General features: G+C 39.2%; 1 protein-coding gene across 2 annotated transcripts in view; it reads left to right on the forward strand.

Moving 5' to 3' along the window:
* The window catches only part of commd8 (COMM domain containing 8), a 184,023-nt gene that overhangs the window by 102,357 nt on the left and 59,794 nt on the right, over window positions 1-21,872 (forward strand). The window lies entirely within an intron of this gene.

The raw sequence follows: 21,872 nt of genomic DNA on the forward strand, positions 1-21,872 counted from the left end.
GGTAGCATAACATTCAGAGACCCAAATAATTAATCTCCAATGAAAAACATTGGCAGTGAATGGGTCGTACTGAAGAGCTGGGTGACTTTCAACTTGACACTGCCGGGAGCTGCCACCTTTGCCACAAGTATTTCTGCCCTACTAGATCTGCCCCGGTCAACTGTGAGTGCTGTTATTGTGAAGTGGAAAATCTAGGAGCAACAACAGCTTATCCATTGAGCAGTAGATTATGTAAACCATTGTAGCTGCTGAGTGCTGAAGTGCTTAGCATTTCATAATTCCTGTATTCTGTTGCGTCACTCACAACAAAGTTGCAGACTGCCTTGGAAGAGCAACATCAATGCAAGAACTGTGTGTCATGAGCTTCATAAAATATGTTTCCATTGCCGAGCAGCTGCTCACAAACCTAAGGTTAGTATGCACAATGTCAAGTGCCAGCTGGAGTGGTGTAAAACATGCCACTATTGGACTTTGAAAATGTCTTCTCTGGAGTGATGAATCACACTTTTCTATATGGCATGCTGATGAACAAATTTGGGTTTGGCAGATGCTAGGAGAACACTAACTTCTGGACTTTACAGTGTTTACTGTAAAGTTTGGTGGAGGAGGAATAATGGCAGGGTTTGAGCTAAGTACATTTTTATGTACCACTGAAGGGTACTGTTAATGCTACAGCATACATAGACATTTTAGACAGTTGTGTGCTTCCAACTTTGTGAAAACAGTTTGGGGAAGCCATTTTTTTTTTTGTTCCAGCATGTTTGTTCCATTGTTCACAAAGCCACCTCCATGGTTTGATGGGATTGGTTTTGAGGAACTTGAGTGTCCTGCACAAAGCCCTGACCTGAACTTTAATGAACACCTTGGGAATGAATGGGAACATAAATTGTGAACCAGGTCTTCTTGTCCCAAGCAGCAGTACCTGACCACTTAAATGCTCTTTTGGATGAATTTGGACAAATTCCTTGGGACGCACTCTAAAATCTTGTGAAAAGCCTTACTAGAAGAGTGGAGGCTATTATAGCCACAAAGGTGCAGTAACTTCATATTAGTGCTGATGGTATAGGAAAGGGATGTCCAACAACCTCATATACAGTAGGTTTGATGGTCTGGTGTTCACAAACATGTGGCCATATAGTATAATACCAGCAAGCCCGCGATTCTCGAAAGAATCGCAAATCCACGAATGGCAATCACCTAATGGAGGGTGGGCGCATCCTGGGAAATGTAATTTAATTAAATAAACATTATTTGTACTAAAGCGGTTTCGTTTTGGTGCTGTGACTCATGTGGTTGTGGTGTTTCAGAAGCGCGTTGTAGGCGCCTTGTTTCCATTAGGACGTAAATGCATGACAATATCGCGGTGAAACGGAGGCTCACTGTCATCACTTTGAAACACAATTGCTACTTCATTAACGATGGGAACATTGTATCGTCTCGGATCCTGTTCTTTGTCCTTTATTAGCACTAATGCAATTGTAGTTGTTGCCACACCGTCCACCTCTGCTTTTGTATTGGCTTCTCTTTCAACCTCATGTAGCATTTGTATAGAGTTTGCTAATGGGTGATTGTTTATGACTTCAGCTACGTTTCTCATTATTAGCTCTGTGGTTGATATACTGCGTCATCTAGATGTAACACGTACATTTGGGCACATTTGAGGTGGTGATTTGGCTCAGGGTGCACTGTTCCAATCCGATGCAATATTTGTCAACACACGTGAAAGCGTAATACGTAATATTAATTGCATTCACCCCTCCCTCACTCCTCATACCACTGCCTTTCGGTATCCGTCAATAAGGGCGCGCACAAAAAGGTGACCTTCAAAAGGGCGACCTCAATTGGGCGCGGCGAATAAAAGCGCACATAAATAAAAGCGATCTTCAAAAGGGCGACCTCAATTGAGCGCTGAATAAAGGCGCGCGTAAATAAAGGCGAGCTTCAAAAGGGCGACCTCAATTGAGCGCCGAATAACTGCGCGCATAAATAAAGGAGTGCTTCAAAAGGGCGACCTCAATTGAGCGCCGAATAACTGCGCGCATAAATAAAGGAGTGCTTCAAAAGGGTGACGTCAATTGGGCGCAGCGAATAAAGGCAAACGCAACAAAATTATTACAGAAAATTTATGAGATAAAGGCAATGATTGAACGTATAAAAAGGTGAAAGCAAGAATATTAAAACATCCAATTAATTAATGCATGAACTTCTAACGAACTACTTCTAACGAACTATTTCTAAAGCTCTCTATATTTCGTTGTTTTCAAAATTACAGAAAATTAGATTAAGGCAATGACTGAACATATTTCGTTGTTTTCAAAATTACAGAAAATTAGATTAAGGCAATGACTGAACATATTTCGTTGTTTTCAAAATTACAGAAAATTAGATTAAGGCAATGACTGAACATATTTCGTTCCCGTTGATAGTTTTCTCCTTTCTGAATGTATAGCCTTCGACTACGAGTAGATCTGCACCTTTGTTGCTCTTCACATATTCCAGAACCATTTCAACTAAATTATCTAGGAACACCTTTATTTGCTGTGCTCAATTGAGGTCACCTTTTTGAAGCGCTCCTTTATTTACGCGCGCGTTTATCCGGCGCTCAATTGAGGTCGCCCTTTTGAAGCTCACCTATATTTACCGGCGCCTTTATTCGGCACTCAATTGAGGTCGCCCCTTTGAAGGTCGCCTTTATTTACGTGCGCCTTTATTCTCCGCGCCCAATTGAGGTCGCCCTTTTGAAGTCGCCTTTTTGTGCGCGCCCTTATTGAATAGAACCCTGCCATTCTTGTTCATAGTCTTGTCACTTCTCTGCTGGACTACTGCAATTCACTCCTCTTTGGTCTCCCTAATAAATCTCTTCATAAGCTTCAGTTAGTCCAGAATTCTACAGCACGTATCATCACTCGAACCCCATCTATTCACCATATTACTCCGGTCTTGCAGCAGCTTCATTGGCTCCCGATCAAGTTTCGTATTGATTTTAAGATTCTGCTATTAACATTTAAGGCATTCATAACCTCGCCCCTCCATATCTGTCTGACCTTCTTCATGTTGCCATTCCATCCCGTAACCTTAGATCCTCTTCCTCCACCCATCTGACCGTCCCTCCCGCCCATCTAACCACCATGGGGAGCAGAGCTTTCAGCCGTTCTGCTCCCAAGCTCTGGAATTCATTACCTGCAGATCTCCGAAATATCAAATCATATTCATCCTTCAAATGTAAACTTAAAACACATCTGTTTAAAATGGCTTTTTCTTTTTCCTCCTGATTATAGTGGTTTTGTTTGGTTTTAATTTTTAGATTTTCTGATGTTTTAAGTTGTTTATAATTGTGTCTTTTATTTATTTATTTATTATTTGTTCTCTGAAAGGCACCTTGTATAAATAAAATGGAAAAAAAAAAGCAGTATGGGCCATTCACAGTGGGGAAGCCGGTGCGTGATGAAATATCATGGAGGATGGGTGCATCCTGGGACAGTTCATTTCAACGTGCTTCTGTTATTGTTTTTCTTCATGCAGTCTCGTTTTTGTTTTTTTATGGCTGTGTCGTCGTATATGCGGTGGTGTGGCCGGTCGCGTCCAGGCGGCTATACAACCTGGCGTGCACGCTTCACCTCAGGTTTAGTTCACAGGTCGTAGGCATGGTAAAGTCTCCATTTAATTCAATTAACCCCATTTGAACTAAAGCGGTTTCTTTGTGTGGGCGCCTTCGTTCATTGTTTTTAGCCGCCGCGTTTGACTCGGCGGTGGATTCGCATTAGCTATAAGTCATTTACTGTTAGGAATTATAATCACACTTAAGTTTAATACGGGGCGTTCGTTTATTGTTTTTTTCCATCTGGTGTCGTATCTGTGTTTTCTGTGGCTGGACTGTTAATAATGTATTACTGTAATACTGTAATGTGATTCAAATATGCTGTGTAGTCTGGATCTTTGTGGATTCCATACTGTAATACTGTAATGTGATTCAAATATGCTGTGTAGTCTGGACGTCTGGGGATTCCGTACTGTAATACAGTGATCCCTCGCTATATCGCGCTTCGCCTTTCGCAGCTTCACTCCATTGCGGATTTTATATGTAAGCATATTTAAATATATATCGCGGATTTTTCGCTACTTCGCGGGTTTCTGCGGACAATGGGTCTTTTAATTTCTGGTACATGCTTCCTCAGTTGGTTTGCCCAGTTGATTTCATACAAGGGACGCTATTGGCAGATGGCTGAGAAGCTACCCAGCTTACTTTTCTCTCTCTCTTGCGCTGACTTTTTCTGATCCTGACGTAGGGGGATTGAGCAGGGGGGCTGTTCGCACACCTAGACGATACGGACGCTCATCTAAAAATGCTGAAAGATTATCTTCACGTTGGCTACCTTCTGTGCAGCTGCTTCGTATTGATTTTTTTTATCTGTCTCTCTCTCTCTGTCTCTCTCTGTCTGCTCCTGACGGAGGGGGTGTGAGCTGCCACCTTCAACAGCTTTGTGCCGCGGTGCTTCGCATACTTAAAAAGCCAAACAGCCCTATTGATTTGTTTGCTCCTTTGAAGAGGAAGATATGTTTGCATTCTTTTAATTGTGAGACAGAACTGTCATCTCTGTCTTGTCATGGAGCACAGTTTAAACTTTTGAAAAAGAGACAAATGTTTGTTTGCAGTGTTTGAATAATGTTCCTGTCTCTCTACAACCTCCTGTGTTTCTGCGCAAATCTGTGACCCAAGCATGACAATATAAAAATAACCATATAAACATATGGTTTCTACTTCGCAGATCTTCTTATTTCGCGGGTGGCTCTGGAACGCAACCCCCGCGATGGAGGAGGGATTACTGTACTGTAATGTGATTCACATATGCGCTAAATCGTTTCGTTTTTGTTTTCTCTGTGGCTATGTCGTTAGCTATGGGCTCGGATTTCCGTTAGTTGAGCTGTTTCGTTTTTGAGCCGTGACTCCTGGGTGATGATCCTAGAGACATGTCGAGGCTTCACTGTTTTGCTGCAGCTAGCCTGATGATGATGATCATTATCTTACTTGGATCTCTTATGGATTCTTTTGCCATACTCTGCTCCTGGTTTAGATGTTTGTGCATTTTAAAAGAATTGAATGAGTTTTGAAGTTCTCTAATGACATGTATTACTACTTTATGAGATCACAGAATTGTATTTACCAGTATTTCTCCAGTAAGTAAACTAAATACATACAGTTTTCAAACAAGGCTGACCCATGTACCATAACCTGCTTATTGTAATGACTTTTGGTGAATGTTCTGTGAAAATTCATGTTCTAATATTTTTATTGTGTATTTAATGGAACTCTGCTTAGAGGGATTGATCAATTGAATAGATGGCACAATGAAAGTATGTGGTGCTAAAACACATAGGACAGAGGATGAGGCTTGTAGTTTGCCCATGCTGGTGCACTGAGATGTGTGATGTGCTCTGTTACTTTTGATCACAGTGTCGCTCTCAGAAATCTTCTTTACAGCTGATTTTTTTTTTTTTTGTACTTCAATTATTTTAGCCTGTGGGTTTTACTTTTTCATTTTGTGGTTGCAGGTTCACGTGTAATCCCTTAACTGTTTCATTTTTATGGTTGCTCCGATTTTGATTGTGTGAGGCAGCAACACTACCGCTGTGCAGCACTACATTTTACACCTCTGAAACATAATCTTCAGCAGTCAGAATTCAAAAATATGAGATACCTACAATATAAGCTATATTCACTGGTCAAAATGAGAATTAAAGATATTTCCAAAAAAGTACTGAATGAGATAAATCTCATACATTGTACAGAAACTGATTAGAAAGGTTATTCAGTTGTAAATATTACAAAACAGATTGTAATAACTGCAACTGTAGTTATGCCTCATCAGAAGGAGAATTTAATGTTAAAATGGCTTGCTATATATGCTGTAGAATGTTTCATACCATAGAATGATCAGTTAGGGATATATGTAATTATGTTCAATTCTCATTTTTGAATGGTTAAAAATGCATTTTAGAAACCACCAAGAAAAGTAACATTGCAACAATGCAATTGTCCGTGACTGAAAACTGGAGGACCACCGTCACGCCTCCACCTCCCAGAGCGACGGACGGGGCTTTACGACGCTTGGGTGCGGAGGGCGGAACGGGGGGAGAGGGTAATTCATTGTTACCCTCCGCCATTCATTGTTCGTTGTGGTTCCGGCTGCTTTTCTATATATAATCCACCAAGTCACCCGACCATGGTAGTAGTGAGGGGGGGGGTGTCTACAAAGGGCAGGGACGTAATCCGCGCGAGCGTATGACCCGCACTTACTGGGAATTTCTCGTTCGTGGAGAACATTTGCAAGCCCTGGTCTCCATCACGAATGGGGTTCAACGGCTTTCCCACGCCTGTCGGCGCCGGGTAGACACACGTTGATCCATTCAGTGTAGCGCGCGTGCAGTACCGGACATCCAAGGGCATCACAGACCTGTTAATGCTCAATCTCACGTGGCTGAAAGCCACTTGTCCTTCTAAAAAGTTGGACGTCGACCGCTCGGGGGTCACGTAACTATTTAGCAGTAGGGAGTCTCGTTCGTTTTCGGAATTAACCAGACAAATCGCTCCACCAACTAAGAACGGCCATGCACCACCACCCACAGAATCAAGAAAGAGCTATCAATCTGTCAATCCTCTCCGTGTCCGGGCCGGGTGAGGTTTCCCGTGTTGAGTTAAATTAAGCAAAATTTGTGTGTGGTGAGTTGTTGCATCCAGGCACATGAGCAGGCACTGTGAATGTTTTGAGAGCGTGGGTGGACGCGTGCCGGGGAATAATGAGTATCTATATATCTTCTTAGATATAGAAAGCGTCTGATGCGGTGTTTGGTGAATTGTTGCAGTTTGTGAGTTAGCATTTGTGATGGTTTTACACTCCAGTACATTGCGGTGAACGCTGGTAACAGTCAGGCGGGCGGGCAGGCGTTCTCGTCCCATGCTCTTAGAGTTGGTGGGCGTGTCTCTGTATTGGTTCGAGTTGTTGGGCGGTGCTCTGTCGTTCGTATCCCATGGTCAGACGACTTGGTGGATTATATATAGAAATTATATATAGAGACTACGAACCGTCTGACATGCCGCAAGCAACAACAACAACATTTATTTATATAGCACATTTTCATACAAAAAGTAGCTCAAAGTGCTTTACATAATGGAGAGAAGAAAAATAAAAGACAAAATAAGAAATTAAAATAAGACAACATTAATTAACATAGAATAGACCTGCAGGATAAAGCGAGGTCAGAAATAAACCACAGAGTAGGAAACAAAGTAAAACTTTATAAAGGGATTAAAGAACGGGGACGAACACATGGAGAGCGGGTTACAGATGATGAAAACTGGAATGCAACAGCTTCAAAAAAACCTAGGCACGAAACACCTGCACACCGAGATACAGAATATAAAGGCAGAAACAACGACAGTTAAACGTCCACACTACACAGCAGAGGTGGACCCGGAAGGTGCATGCGCCTACATCATGCGTCGGAAGGCGCGGTAAAGTACAAAAGGCAAAGGCGCCTACACAGCATGGTAAAAAACCGACATAATACGGAAGGCGCAGGCGTCGCCGCCATATTGTGAGTGGCACTAATGCGTGGTGAAGGCGCAGGAGGAGACATAGTAAAACAAGAGGAGTCAACGCCCCGTCCCAGAGTGAAACGGGACACACTATGGAGTCCACAAAGGTTCATACATCAAACCCGAGATGGTACGGACACGCGTCTGAAACCGCGAAAGCAAAACTGTCTCGGCTCAAAAACCAAACAGCTCAACAACTAACACAGCTTCGACACCGAGCCCGCGTAGACAGATCTAATGAACGTGGATGCCTACAACGCGCGTCTCAAACTGCGTAGGCAAAGCAGGCACGGATTCAACATGACACAGCTCGAGTGACCGAGATACAAACACGCGCCTGCCTGGATATAATTAGTAAACGCAGGCGCCTACAACGTGCGTCTGAAATGCCGCAGACCAGGCAGGCACTGCTCCAAAAAGAAAGAGCTTGACTAAACGAGATACGAAGTGAAACGGGAAACGCTACAGAGTCCGCAGTGCTCCACAATGCACCACATAATAGTTCGGAAAGAGCTTCGTAGTAACAGTGGGGAGACCCAGAGTGACACGGGCGAACGCTCCGTTTTAAACATACGTCATTCTCACACGTGCAAACTATACAGCATAGGTGAATCACATTATAGTGATGCATTATTAACAGTACGATAAACATCATAGCATCGCAAACAAATGAAAATTATTATTCGAAAAAGGGAAAATATATTCAACATGGACCAGGTGTCATTGAAACAAAAGCAGAATAAAGTGAGATCAGAAATGAAAGACAGAGTAGAAAGCAAAGTAAAACGTCATAAACAGGTTAAACGAGGGGGCCAAACACATGGACAGCAGGTTACAGATAATGAAGACCGGAATACAAAAGCTTCAAAAACAAAAGCTCGACTGACCGAGATACAAACTGAAACGGGAAACACTACGGGGTCCGCAGTAGTCCACAATGCACCGCATAATAGTAGAGACGGAGCTCCGTATTAACAGTGGGGGGGCCCCAGAGTGACACGGGCGAACGCTCCGTATTAAACGTGCGTCATCCTCACACGTGGCTGCCCAGCGGGCACGGGTTCAAAACGCCGGGAGTAGGCGAGCGAAGCGAGCAGGGGGCACAGCCCCCTTGTTTTTATTGAAACACAGCTTTACAAAAAGCACTAATACAGATTTACCAGGACCATAAATTATTCTTTTTCCTGTTTGTTCTTCAGGCTACCAGAATTTTTGTATTAAAAGTTTAGCTGGCTCCTGCCTTGCATCCGATTATTTTGGTATAGACTCAGCCTATACCAGCAGCCCTGATTATAAGATGATAGATAATTTAGGAACACATGAAACTCTCCTTAAGACTGTACTTTAGTTTGTAGTAGTGTTATAATGTACTGTCCCTCTTAATAATAATTAGTAATTGCATTAAAAGTAATCTTCAAAATTCAAGTTGCAAACCTACATCTTATGAAAACATACATTCGTGATCATTTCCCAAAATTCATTTGAATGTGTATTATAATTAGATTTTTCTACATTGAATGTAAAAAATTCAGTTTGTCCAACTAGTATTGCATTACCCTGGCTGCTGCAGTGCAACATTTTGTGATTTTGATGATCACTATTTAAAGTGGCTGTATTCACCGCATAATTCTGCTTTTGTTTAGATAGCATTTCTTGTCATCTGTGAAATGGGTAGCCTTTTTTTATTAAGGAAGAACAACCTTTTCTTATTCAAATGCATCCTGCTCTGCAGAGCTTTGATTTTTGCTTGGTTTCACCGTGACTTTCAGCTGGAAGATGCAGCAGACGTGCTAACTCTCTAATCTGTTTCCTCCAGCTAACAGTAAGGATTGTAATTGAAGACCGAATACCACTTCATGTGAGGGCAGGTTTGGTTGCTTTATGTACACAAAATGGTGTGTAATCAAGGGGAAAGTGGCAAAATGCAAAATTTGCTGTTTGCATGCCATTCTGCTGGTTATGATAATGAAGCTATGGTGATTTAAAATCTTTATTGGTCAGATCACCACACACAGTGTTAGTCTATATATGTTGCTTTATAGTAGATATTTCAACCTTTTCAATTGGCAGATTTCATGTAATGGGGCTAGGCCTGAAAGCCTTGTCATGCTAAATAGGGAAGCAGTACATTGTGTGAGAGCTGAAATTCATAACATGATTCGGACTGTTTTGCTTAGTTGGAAGTGCAGCTTTTGATTCCCAGGAATTGACTATGAGCTTGTTGGATAATGACTAAGTTCCATTTTGTGCATGTTTTGGAAAAATTGACAGGTCTGCTAATGTGATGAAGATAGCTAAGTCAGGAGCCAATTTTGAGAACAAAGGGGGTGGGCGTGATTACTTTTTATTTGACTCTTTTCAAAAAGAGTTCTCTCAGTTCCTGTTTGCAAAACTAGAGCTTTCTCTCAGTTCATTAGCTGCTTTTTTGACAATTTTTTTTTTTTTTTTTTTTTTAAGAGATCCTGTTAGTTGCAGTAATGGACACTTTCAGTGGGGGTTCAGATACTTTCATTGAGCTTTCTGTGCTGTTTAGACAGAGGAAACTTTGAGAGGAGCTCTGTCTCTGTCAATAAATCTTTTTCTTTTCATTTTAAAATTAAGAACATATAATCTATAACTAAGGAACTGGACTATCTGGGAAGCGTCATCTGGGAATGAATGAATACTGCACGAACCCACCTATGTTCTGTAATTCTTTCTATTGCTTAAATTTACTGCAGTTGGTTTTTATGCAAATATAATTAAATGAAAGCTTAATTCAGATTTTTAGTGTGATTGCTACTAGCGAACTGAGAATTGCATTCATCATTTCTTGTGTAACTGAGGTCCTTTAAGAGTTCAAGGGAACACCTTTGTGAAACCTTCTATTAGTTGCATGATGAGTTGAAGGAGTGAGTTCAACTGAGTTGAAGTAAAATTGTGAAGGTAAAGACAAAAGCTGCTGACTGATAAGGGTCCCTAGGGTTGAATACATAGGTTACAATACAGAGAGTGGGACAGGTAAGAGGTTATAGGTTAATATTGTATAGCTGGTTTTGACATTTCTTCCTATGCCCATTAAGAAAAGAACCTAATAAGGTCAGTTTGTACCTTTTTCATTAAGTGTGTTCACTCTGAGGATGTCAGATTTGCGATTAAGAAGCTTGGCCCGGGAAAGTGTAAAGTGTCAGTCGTTGAAGGGGTTTTCCTAAATATACGAATTTTCATGATATTACAATACAATGACTATTAAAAGTAGATTTATTTTCGCGCACATTAAGTCAGTTGCTGGGGAGAATCTGCTGATTGCCCACTGTTGTCACAGAAAATTAAACGCATATTACGGACAGCAAAGCCAGTATTAATGTCAGAGAAAATTACAGGCATTTTACGGAAAAAATTTAATGAGGTAAAAGGTCCCTTGCCATTTAATATAGACTGTTCATACTAATGTTTATGGACTACTGTTCTAGCGCCCATTATTGTAACAGGCTTAATGTGTAGTATAATATAATCTACTTAGACTCTCAAAAAGTCTTTGATATAGTAATACCTGAAGATACATTTTGAAACTAAAAGCTATTGGTATCAGAAGTAAGCTACAAAACTTGATTTAAAGTTGGATAATTGGCAGGAGGCAAAGACTATAAGTAAGAGGTGAATGCTGTATGTGGGGTGAAGTTATTTGTGGAGTTGCTAGATACCTAGATTCCGGTATAGTTAGAAAACATGTGAAATTTGCACATGGTATTAAAATTGGAGGAGAAGCAAATAGTCAGTCAGTAAAATTAATGCAGACAGACCTGGACAATATTCAGAACTGGGTTAACACTTTGAAAATTGTTTAAAACAGAAAAGTGAAAAGAGCTACATTTAGGCAAAGTAAAAGTTAATTATAAATACAAGGTAGGTGACACTATTTTACAAAAAGCAACCTCTGAAAAGGATTTTAGTTTTTATGTTCACACAACATTCTATGCAATGTGCAGAAGCAATTAAAAAGGTAATTACGGTAAATATTAACGTTCTGTTGTAAAAACCATTGAATATAAATTAAGGGATGTTATGTTCAGGCTATACAATGCACTAGTAAGGCCACAACTGGACTACAGTGTACAGTTCTGTGAGCCATTCTACACAAATTTCATAGCACATATAATTGTGTAAACGAGAGCAACCAAGTGCATCCCGGGTCTAAAGGACATGTCCCACTCAGAAAGGCTCAGGGAGTTAAACCTCTTTAGTCTTGAACAGTGAAGGCATCATAAGGACTTAATTTAGACTGTCAGAATTCTCAATGGCATTAATAAAGTGAATCCAGTAAAATTCTTTCTATTAAACAGCAAATCAAATACCCATGGATGCCATGTGAAATTAAGAGGAGGTATACTAAAGACTGAAGACAGGAAACATTTCTTTATGTAGATAGTATGTGGGAATCTGGAACAAACTACCAAGCAGAAGCCTTGACAACTGTTAAATATATCTAAATGAGATATTGGGCAACTTAGATACGTTTTAGCAAAACAAATGAGCTTAATGGACTGAATGTCTCCTGTTGTTTGTCAAATGTTCAATATTTGTACAAACTTACTGCATGATCAGTCCCATTTACAATAGATTTGACATAATATAGCCATATTTTCCTTAGAACGCTAATGTTCCTTTAGTTCTTTTTTTTGTACCCTGCTGTCAGCCTAAAACACACACCCTTAAGCAAGTTGTGAAGAACAAATCACTTGAACATCAAAAAAAAAAGTACCACATACAGTGGCTGTAAAGAAAAACATCTCTAATCGGTATGTTGACCAAAGTTGGGTACAGTGTGAAAATGGAGTATATGCTTTGGAGAAATGGCCAAGGAGGAGAGGAAGAAAAATTACAGCACAGATGTTGAAGATAATATATTTGTAATTCTTTCAAGGACAGAAGACTGCCATAATCTTTGACACTTCACTCTGAGAACATTAATGAAAGAGCTTAGATTTAAAAAAAAAAAGCTGGCCGGAAGAAAAATTTTCAAGGAAAAAATTCTGAGAACAAGGTCACAGACAAAGCCAGGAAATTGCTGCAAAAATGATTTGGCAAATTTCACTGATCAACACTAGTAAAAATGCTAGTATTTGTAATCTCTTAGCTTTTTTTTTTTTCTTTTTGTTTAAGATTTCTACTGCTGAATTTTGCACAATTTGCATCCAATTTCTGTGTATTCCTGATAGGAGTGAGTTTCAATAGACTAGACTTGTTAAATTTCTTAAATGAAATATGTAACTTATCTGACCTTTCTAAGGTAAGTTCAGTACAGCAGCTAAATGTGGAGGCAACTTAGAGAGCTCTTAAATGAGAAGTTTTGAGGGGCATTTTTCACATTTAATACGATGTAATCAACTACATTTAAGTGAAAAGCAAATAAATCATTTTAGGAAGAGTAATTGAAAATACAAAAAAAATGATATTTAGCATGTTGTTCTTGTATATTATTGCTATGTTATACAGTCTTCTAAACACCAATAATTTAAAGTGCAGTTTTTGATATGAAAGTTTTTGAAAAATAAAAGTTAAACACATAAGGTTATTGCTTTCTTTGTAATTCAAACAGTGTAACCATAGCAACTAAGAACTATACATTTGCTTGTTCAAAATGACATTTACTCTTCAGCAATTGCTTGTTACTGTAGGCAGAAAAAGTACATTATAACAATAATCTGAGTGAGAGCTATTTTTTTTGACATACTGCACTGCTCTTTTCACTTAATTTGCATATTTGTGCAGGAAAAGTTGTGCATTTATAGAAGACTTGTTTTACCAGGTCTTTGGTAACTCAGAATTATGCTATGAATCCTACATTTTTATGGTTTTAATGCTATTATAATTTTAGATCATGATAAACATGCTTAAAATTCTTATTTATATCTAATAGTGGAAGCTATTTTAATGCTTGCATTTTTAAATTGCTATTTCCTGATTTATGAAGGTCAGCAACAGGTCTTAACCATGTTAATGGATGACTAAAGCAGCCTGTGTGTTACATCTTATTTATGCCCTAGTGAACCAAAACTGATAGATCACCATTTAAGAGTTCCTGAAGACTTCAGAGTGATTTAAAAAGGTTAAATATAAATATTTACAGAAGGTTAATTACATTTTGTTTATGATTATGTGTAAAGGACATACTAATCAAGCTTACTAATGCTTTTTTAAGTTTCAATATTTTGGGAGCAGTTTTTTTTAGTAATTTTATTTTAGTGAAAGGAAGACTTTTGTCTCATAATTTGAATATAAAGTAATGAACAAAAAATGCTATAAAAATGTCTTTATTGTTATCTTTATTAAGGGCCCCAGTAATTCTGGACGGCACTCTAAGCATATGGGGAAAAATTGCCATAGTTCTCAAGTGGCTCAACTTATATACTGTTTCGTAAAGGAAGTACAAGGCAGGACATTGTAATGATACTGAATCTAATGCATTAGCAACAGTTCAGACTGGCATAGTTAGTAGAGCTGCTAAAAATAATTTTTTTCCTAAAAAATTATCAAATACTAAAATTCTTGTGAGCTTTGAATTTTTGAAGACAATAGAGTATCACAGCAACAAGTAAAATGTGGTAGATCCACATATAGCACATACAGTATTTAAATACTACAGGAGTAAGTGAGATGCAGACAGCAGTTGTTGGTACATGGGTAATTCTGGATTTGTTCTTGGACGTAAGCAATAGCAAACATTCCTAATGTGAAATCACTTAAAAATAAAACAACAGACACTGTTTTTATACAAGTGCTAAAATAATGGATGTCAATTGATTGACCATTTTCCAGTGGTATTTTTCTTTAATTGTTTCTAATTAAGGGATTTTTTTCCTCAGTCTACAAATGTAAACATAAATCCCACAAATTTATGGGACACCTGACAAAAAGCAACTTGTTGACAGACTTAATCTGAGAAAGTCTTTTGGCAAAATATTCTATTTTTACATCTTGAACTATTTTCTCTCTTTTGATTACTATAACTTTGTGTACTTGGGATACACTCTTGAATATAGCAGTTGTTTTGTTTCCAATTTTTTGTGGTATGTTCTTTAAATAAATCAGTTTATTTACTGGCCTGCCTATACTTGTCATTAAGAGTTAACCTAATGAAAGCCTCTGAATTAATGGATTCATACTTGAGAGTGTTAATCAATAGAGTGTGGGTCCTTCTGTTGAAATCGGCAACACCTTTTTTATTATCACAATGTCAACCATTCTTGTATACCTCCAGAGGTGCACATTGCATTATTCCATTGTACATATAACAAGCTACTTCAAGGACCATCATTAACACAAAAACGAACAGAAAGGCATAGAGAACAGGTGGTGGAAATATTTTAGTCTTTGGCAATGATTATAATTTGGTTTGTTCATGTACAACTTATTTTTCAGCTTGGTGAAGATAAATTCCTTCACCTAAAAACAGTGACAGATTTTTGGCAATAATGGCACTTTCCTTTGCATTTAAGAAATTATTGTGTTTAAAACTAGGGGGCTTCGCCCCCTGCTCGCTTCACTCGCCAACCCCCGTATTTGGTTTTCCGGATACACACTTTTAAGATTGTTTTTTTCTTTGAATTGTTGCTATTTCATCCATCCATCCATTTCCCAACCCGCTGAATCCGAAAACAGGGTCACGGGGGTCTGCTGGAGCCAATCCCAGCCAACACAGGGCACAAGGCAGGAACCAATCCCGGGCAGGGTGCCAACCCACCGCAGGACACACACAAACACACCCACACACCAAGCACACACTAGGGCCAATTTAGAATCGCCAATCCACCTAACCTGCATGTCTTTGGACTGTGGGAGGAAACCGGAGCGCCTGGAGGAAACCCACACAGACACGGGGAGAACATGCAAACTCCACGCAGGGAGGACCCGGGAAGCGAACCCAGGTCCCCAGATCTCCCAACTGCGAGGCAGCAGCGCTACCCACTGCGCCACCGTGCCGCCCGCTATTTCATTAGTTTCACTTTTATTTCAGAACTTCTGTAAAAACAATATTTGTAATCGTCCCAATATGCTGAATCTTTTTAATGAGGTCAGGATAGGTTTCTCTGTTTGGAATTTCAGCATAGACAAAACGATCTACATCATCAGCATTTAATATTTTTTTTTTTTACAAAGTAAAAAAGTAAGAAGAGTTCTGCATTGGACCCCTGTCTGTAAAGTTGTGCTATTTTCCTCTCACAGTTCCAAAAGTACATGGGGTTACCAAGGTGATACCCCAGCTTTTGTCTAGGTTTTTGTACAAGGGCTAGACAGAACGTTTTTGACTCCTGGGGTAAATGTAGCTTTTTAAATAAGCAGACTGATAAATATATATACATGAACAAAGTAACCATGTGCGGTAAACTCAGTTTTTGAAATTCTCAAGATTCTTTATTTGTCACATGCATACAGGACAACACGCAGTGAAATACATCCTGATCTGTGCAAAGTTAGAAGAATATAAGTTAGATTAACAAAAAGTCATAGATCGAAAGATAACAGTATAGTAGAACATAATAAATAAGTAAAATTATGTGAATGTTGTGATGTGAGATTTTACATATAACTTGATGAATATTTTGTACTGTATATCTTTATTTGTAATTTAGACAAAGCGGTGTAATTTAGTGTTTACTCCTCCCCCTTAGGAATGGGTCTATTTGAATTTTACGACAGGATTTGGGGGACGTGTGTTTTAAACCAGTTTGGCAAGTGTTTCCTTGCTAAAGTCATTTCTACCTCCGCAAATGGGCTAAGGTGTACTTTAACATATGGTTTGGGGGCAGGTGTTAAGTTGTTCTATTTCCCCCATTGGTCTGAAGTATGGCTGTTTGGAATTGGCTTGGTTCAGAAGCCTTTAAGTACCATGATGTGCTATTGGCTCTCGGGGTTGGACAGAACATCTATAAATGTATGTGTTTAACCTCAGTATCTCTCTCTTACAAACCAACATATGATGAAGAAGCATCTCTCTTGCTAACCTGAAGAGAACACAATGAACAGCACAACTCAGCAGCCATTTTGAACAGACATGTGGCTGAAAGCTGAGCATCGATGATTCCTTAACTAGAGACATTTAAGTAACCAGAAGTCTGTGTGCCACCTGAACTACATATCATCATTTAATCAGGTTGTATGGTTGCCAATATTCAAATGTACTTTGCATTTTGTTATTATTTATGAATATTATCAATAATACTAATACATTGTTTAAACTGTAACTTAACTTCTGCTTGTCTTTTACTATTTCTAATTGCCTAAGGTTATAGATATAGAAGCGAAGGTGGGGATAAGTTATATACAATAATACCTTATAAACAGTGGTAAGTCTGTGAGATTAGGCATTCTAAGGCTACATATTAATAATACAATAGGGGAAAGTAGAGCAATATATATATTACTCTACCAAGACAAAACAATTGGCGTAGTCCAGCAGGATTTTGGGGTAACAATTGTTTTGCACCTTGTCAGACAAAACAATTGGCGTAGTCTGGCAGGATTTTGCGGTAACCATTGTTTTGCACCTTGTCAGACAAAACAGTGAATAAAGTAGAATTAAGTGTTAAGGTGCAATAGTGTAGTAATTATTATTGTTTAAAACCAAAGTTAGACTGGTACATAGTTAAATGAGGCAGTTTGTTTGTTTGTGCTACTGCGATATTTACTTTATATTTTCTAATTTTCCTACTTTCATATCCTTTAACTTTCTCCACATGTGTATAGCACCAACGTTTTTTTTTTTTGTTTTTTTTTTTTGAGCCTTTCTAATTTCCCTGGTTTCATAGTCTCTAACCTGCTCTGCATGTGTTTAGCGCCAACGTTTGTAAACATCTCTATGAAGTTCTACTTTGTCATTTTACTCACTGTCATTTATTTAAGAGCCGGATTGGACGTGCTTTTTTTTCAATTCCTCTTGTTCCGGGCTGATAATTACTTTCCTTATTTTCTGAATTTGCACCTCGATTATTCTTTTTTGCTCTTTTTTCTGTCCAACGCATTTGAGTCTTTTTTCTCAGAGCTTTTCTTTCTTCTTCGTTTAATCGTCGACGTTTCATTTCTACCCCATTCATTTCATTTCTACCGTATTTCTACCGTATTGACCTTATACACTTTATATGCACTGAGCCCTGGAGATGTGTGTACTGCATGACTGCCTTTACACTACTGATTTGTTTTTTTTTGATATTGCTTGTAAGTAGGGTGTGTCTTGCAATACTCTCGTTCTATGTTCCCGTGACACGCACTGTGGCAGGTCTCTTTCGTCTCGCAGGTCTTTAAATTATCTTCCGAGAAAAATCACATATCGTAGACTATCAGAACAGGGGACAGGATTTCTTTTTATAATAGAGAGATGTGTCACATTTCATTCATTACTAGACCACATTGCTTCTGAAACAATAGAAAAGCAGAATATGTATGATGTACAGTAATCCCTCGCTATATCGCGCTTCGCCTTTCGCGGCTTCACTCCATCGCGGATTTTATATGTAAGCATATTTAAATATATATCGCGGATTTTTCGGTGCTTCGCGGGTTTCTGCCGACAATGGGTCTTTTAATTTCTGGTACATGCTTCCTCAGTTGGTTTGCCCAGTTGATTTCATACAAGGGACGCTATTGGCAGATGGCTGAGAAGCTAGATTGCTTACATTTCTCTTTCTCTTGCGCTGACTTTCTCTGATCCTGACGTAGGGGGATTGAGCAGGGGGGCTGTTCGCACACCTAGACGATACGGACGCTCGTCTAAAAATGCTGAAAGATTATCTTCACGTTGCTATCTTTTGTGCAGCTGCTTCCTGAAACGACATGCTGCACAGGTGCTTCGCATACTTAAAAGCTCGAAGGGCAGGTATTGATTTTTGCTTGCTTGCTTTTCTCTGTCTCTCTCTCTCTCTTTCTGTGCTCTTGACGGATGGGGTGTGAGCTGCCGCCTTCAACAGCTTTGTGCCGCGGTGCTTCGCATACTTAAAAGCCAAACAGCTCTATTGATTTTCCTCTGCCTTTATGACAGTCTCTGCTCCTGACTCCTTTGAAGAGGAAGATATGTTTGCATTCTTTTAATTGTGAGACGGAACTGTCATCTCTGTCTTGTCATGGAGCACAGTTTAAACTTTTGAAAAAGAGACAAATGTTTGTTTGCAGTGTTTGAATAACGTTCCTGTCTCTCTACAACCTCCTGTGTTTCTGCGCAAATCTGTGACCCAAGCATGACAATATAAAAATAACCATATAAACATATGGTTTCTACTTCGCGGATTTTCTTAATTACTATAAAAAATAAATTACTTGAAAATACTCATAACATAAAGATTGCCACATAATTACCCTGATTGTTTAGTACCATAAAGTATACACACTATGTCAGGTTAGTGTAATAACTGCACCTAGAAATATCTATCTCAAGCACACTACCATGTTTCTTCACACCACTTTATGGCTTAGCCACATAAATAATTTAATACTTTGTTTTTGTGAGAAGTGTGCTGGTGTCAAATGAACTAAACAGGCTTAGCCTGGGCAACTGCTAATTTCCATGGCACAAAGAATGTACGATACACCATGGTCTCAAAAAATGGTCTTCTTGTAGATTTCTGAGTGCTTAAAAATGTGCCTTAAACTTGAGTGACGTATCATCTGGGGGACAGCTAGAGCACGCTAATTCTGTGTAATTATTTCACATTCTTTTAACTGGCATATGCAAAGCCGGGGCAAGCTTCTCTTTCTAAAATTCTGTGACCTCTTGCTGCGTGGATGTGACACATTTCTGCTTCTCTGAGGCAGTCACATCAGTGTCAATAAATATAGGCTTTCAGGCGATAAGAAAAAGGAGAAACAATATCTTTGTCAAACCAGATACAGATGTGATGATTGAAATGTGATGCTCAATTTTAGCACTATACCGTAAATGCCATTTTTAGGATTAAGAAATTGCATTGAATTACACTAACTGCAGCCACAAGATGGAGAGGAACTCTGGTTTTTTGTCTTCAGAAGTTTGCCTTGATTATATTAGTTATATATTGTTTTCATTTATGTCAATGTAATGGTATGTGCAAATAAATTCCCAAAAAGCTTAACCAGCTTCTCTTTTATGCTATTTGGAGGTAGGTGCACAGAGAATAGAGAAGAAGTGAAATAGTCAGTGCACACATCTTTTGGTAGAAAGTTGTATGGGTTTGGGCAGGTGTGGGATGAAATCACTCTCTCCCTGACATTAAGTGGAGAGTCATGCTTGGAAGAATAAAAGACGCTAGTCACCTTCTAAAGGACAATTAAATAACAATATGCCACACTTACACATAGCACAAGAAGTTTTAATTATCAAATGCCATGTTACAATGTTTGTATAGAGCATTGTCAGAAAATGTTCAATCTCACCTCAATTCCCAGCATCTTATTAGCAGCCTTACGTACTGACAGAGTGCTAGTGAAATTTGTCATTTGTGTTGAATTTTAATTAAATAAAATTCCAGAAAATGTTACTACTTATGTACTGTAAAAACATTGTTCTACTTGAGCCAGTTTATAGAAAATTCAAGATCTATTAGTGACTTCAGTGTAATATAGGTTTGTTTTGTTCACCTGGGGCCTCATGCACAACGCTGTGCATAGAATTCGCACTATAACCTGACATAAGCACAAAAGCGGAAATGTGCTTACACACAAAAAAATCCAGATGCATAAATCTGTGCGAACGGCAGCTTCCACGTTCTTCCGCTCCATAAATCCTGGTCAGCGTGAAAATTAATGCACGTGCACGCACCTGCTGTCCTGCCCCAACTTCTCCCAGAATTATGCCACTTTGAATCCATCCATCCATTATCCAACCCGCTATATCCTAACTACAGGGTCACGGGGGTCTGCTGGAGCCAATCCCAGCCAACACAGGGCGCAAGGCAGGAAACAAACCCCGGGCAGGGCGCCAGTCTACCGCAGGGCACACACACACACACACACTAGGGACAATTTAGAATCGCCAATGCACCTAACCTGCATGTCTTTGGACTGTGGGAGGAAACCGGAGTACCCGGAGGAAACCCACGCAGACACGGGGAGAACATTCAAACTCCACACAGGGTGGACCCAGGAAGTGAACCTGGGTCTCCTAACTGCGAGGCAGCAGCGCTACCCACTGCGCCACCATGCCGCCCTCTTTGAATACACAAATCAATATAAATAGCCCTTAAGCTCAGCCTTCTGTGAAAAGACAATGGCAAAAGTATGAGGGAAAACAGAAGAATTTCAGCAAATACCAAGTGGAGGCAAAGAAAAACATACTATTTGTTGATTTAAACAATGGTATAAACAACAAAAGGAAGTTGATCAAGTGACATAGTGTCGGAGAAACTCGAAAGCTCAAGTTCAGAAAGTCGCACAGTGCCTGAAATAAAAAAAGAAGTTGTCAGATATCAAAGTCGCCGTGAAAAGGCGAGTCATAGCCCACCGTCTGAGTGTCCTATGAAAGCTTATTAGGGTACAGAGGAAAAAAAAAGGCACACAGTGTGAAAAAAGCATGAAATGTCAACTTTAATCTCGAAATTTCCACTTTAATCACGTAGTTTATTTTGTCATTAAAGTAAAACATCATAAACTTCATCTTAAAATCGTTTAATTTACTAGTTTCTCAAATCCCATCGTAACTAAAGTAGCATGTTAAATGCTTTGTATTTATGTAGGTGAATCACTATGTGCTTCCGGGCTTTCTCTTCCTCCGACAGGACACAGAATCCATTACATTTGTGATATTACAGCTTTCTGAATAATTAAAATACTGAGATGTATACGTGATATCGTTTTCATGATGATAGGAGTTAAAGCATGTTATTAAACATGGGAACACGGTGGCACAGTGATTGTTCATGTCTCATGCAAGATGCTTTCTGCGCCATTCGCGACCTTCAATAAAATACTTTATTACTGAAGCACTGTCTCTTTCAAACGTACTAACCCCCAATTCCTGTCCTTGCTTTTCTTTCTCCAAATACCCAATCACCACACAATCAGCTCTGTAATAGACGTTAAGCCATCTGTAAGCTTAGAACGCCGATTCTTCAAAACCTTTAAGGAACATTGAAATATCTTCGTAGTACGTGTTTAATTATTCTATCCATCTATCCTTCCAGTGTTGCGCGAGCCACAGCAAGAACAACCCGTGAACGAAGCTCCAGCTCCTCACTAAGCGCTGTGGTACCGTGTAGTTAGTTTTGTCTGTATAATATAATAAACATATTTTGCTGCATTTCATCTTAAAAATGATATTGTCCTTATATGTAAA

The sequence above is a fragment of the Erpetoichthys calabaricus genome, chromosome 5 (genome assembly GCF_900747795.2).
Source record: "Erpetoichthys calabaricus chromosome 5, fErpCal1.3, whole genome shotgun sequence".
Taxonomy (NCBI): Eukaryota; Metazoa; Chordata; class Cladistia; order Polypteriformes; family Polypteridae; genus Erpetoichthys; species Erpetoichthys calabaricus.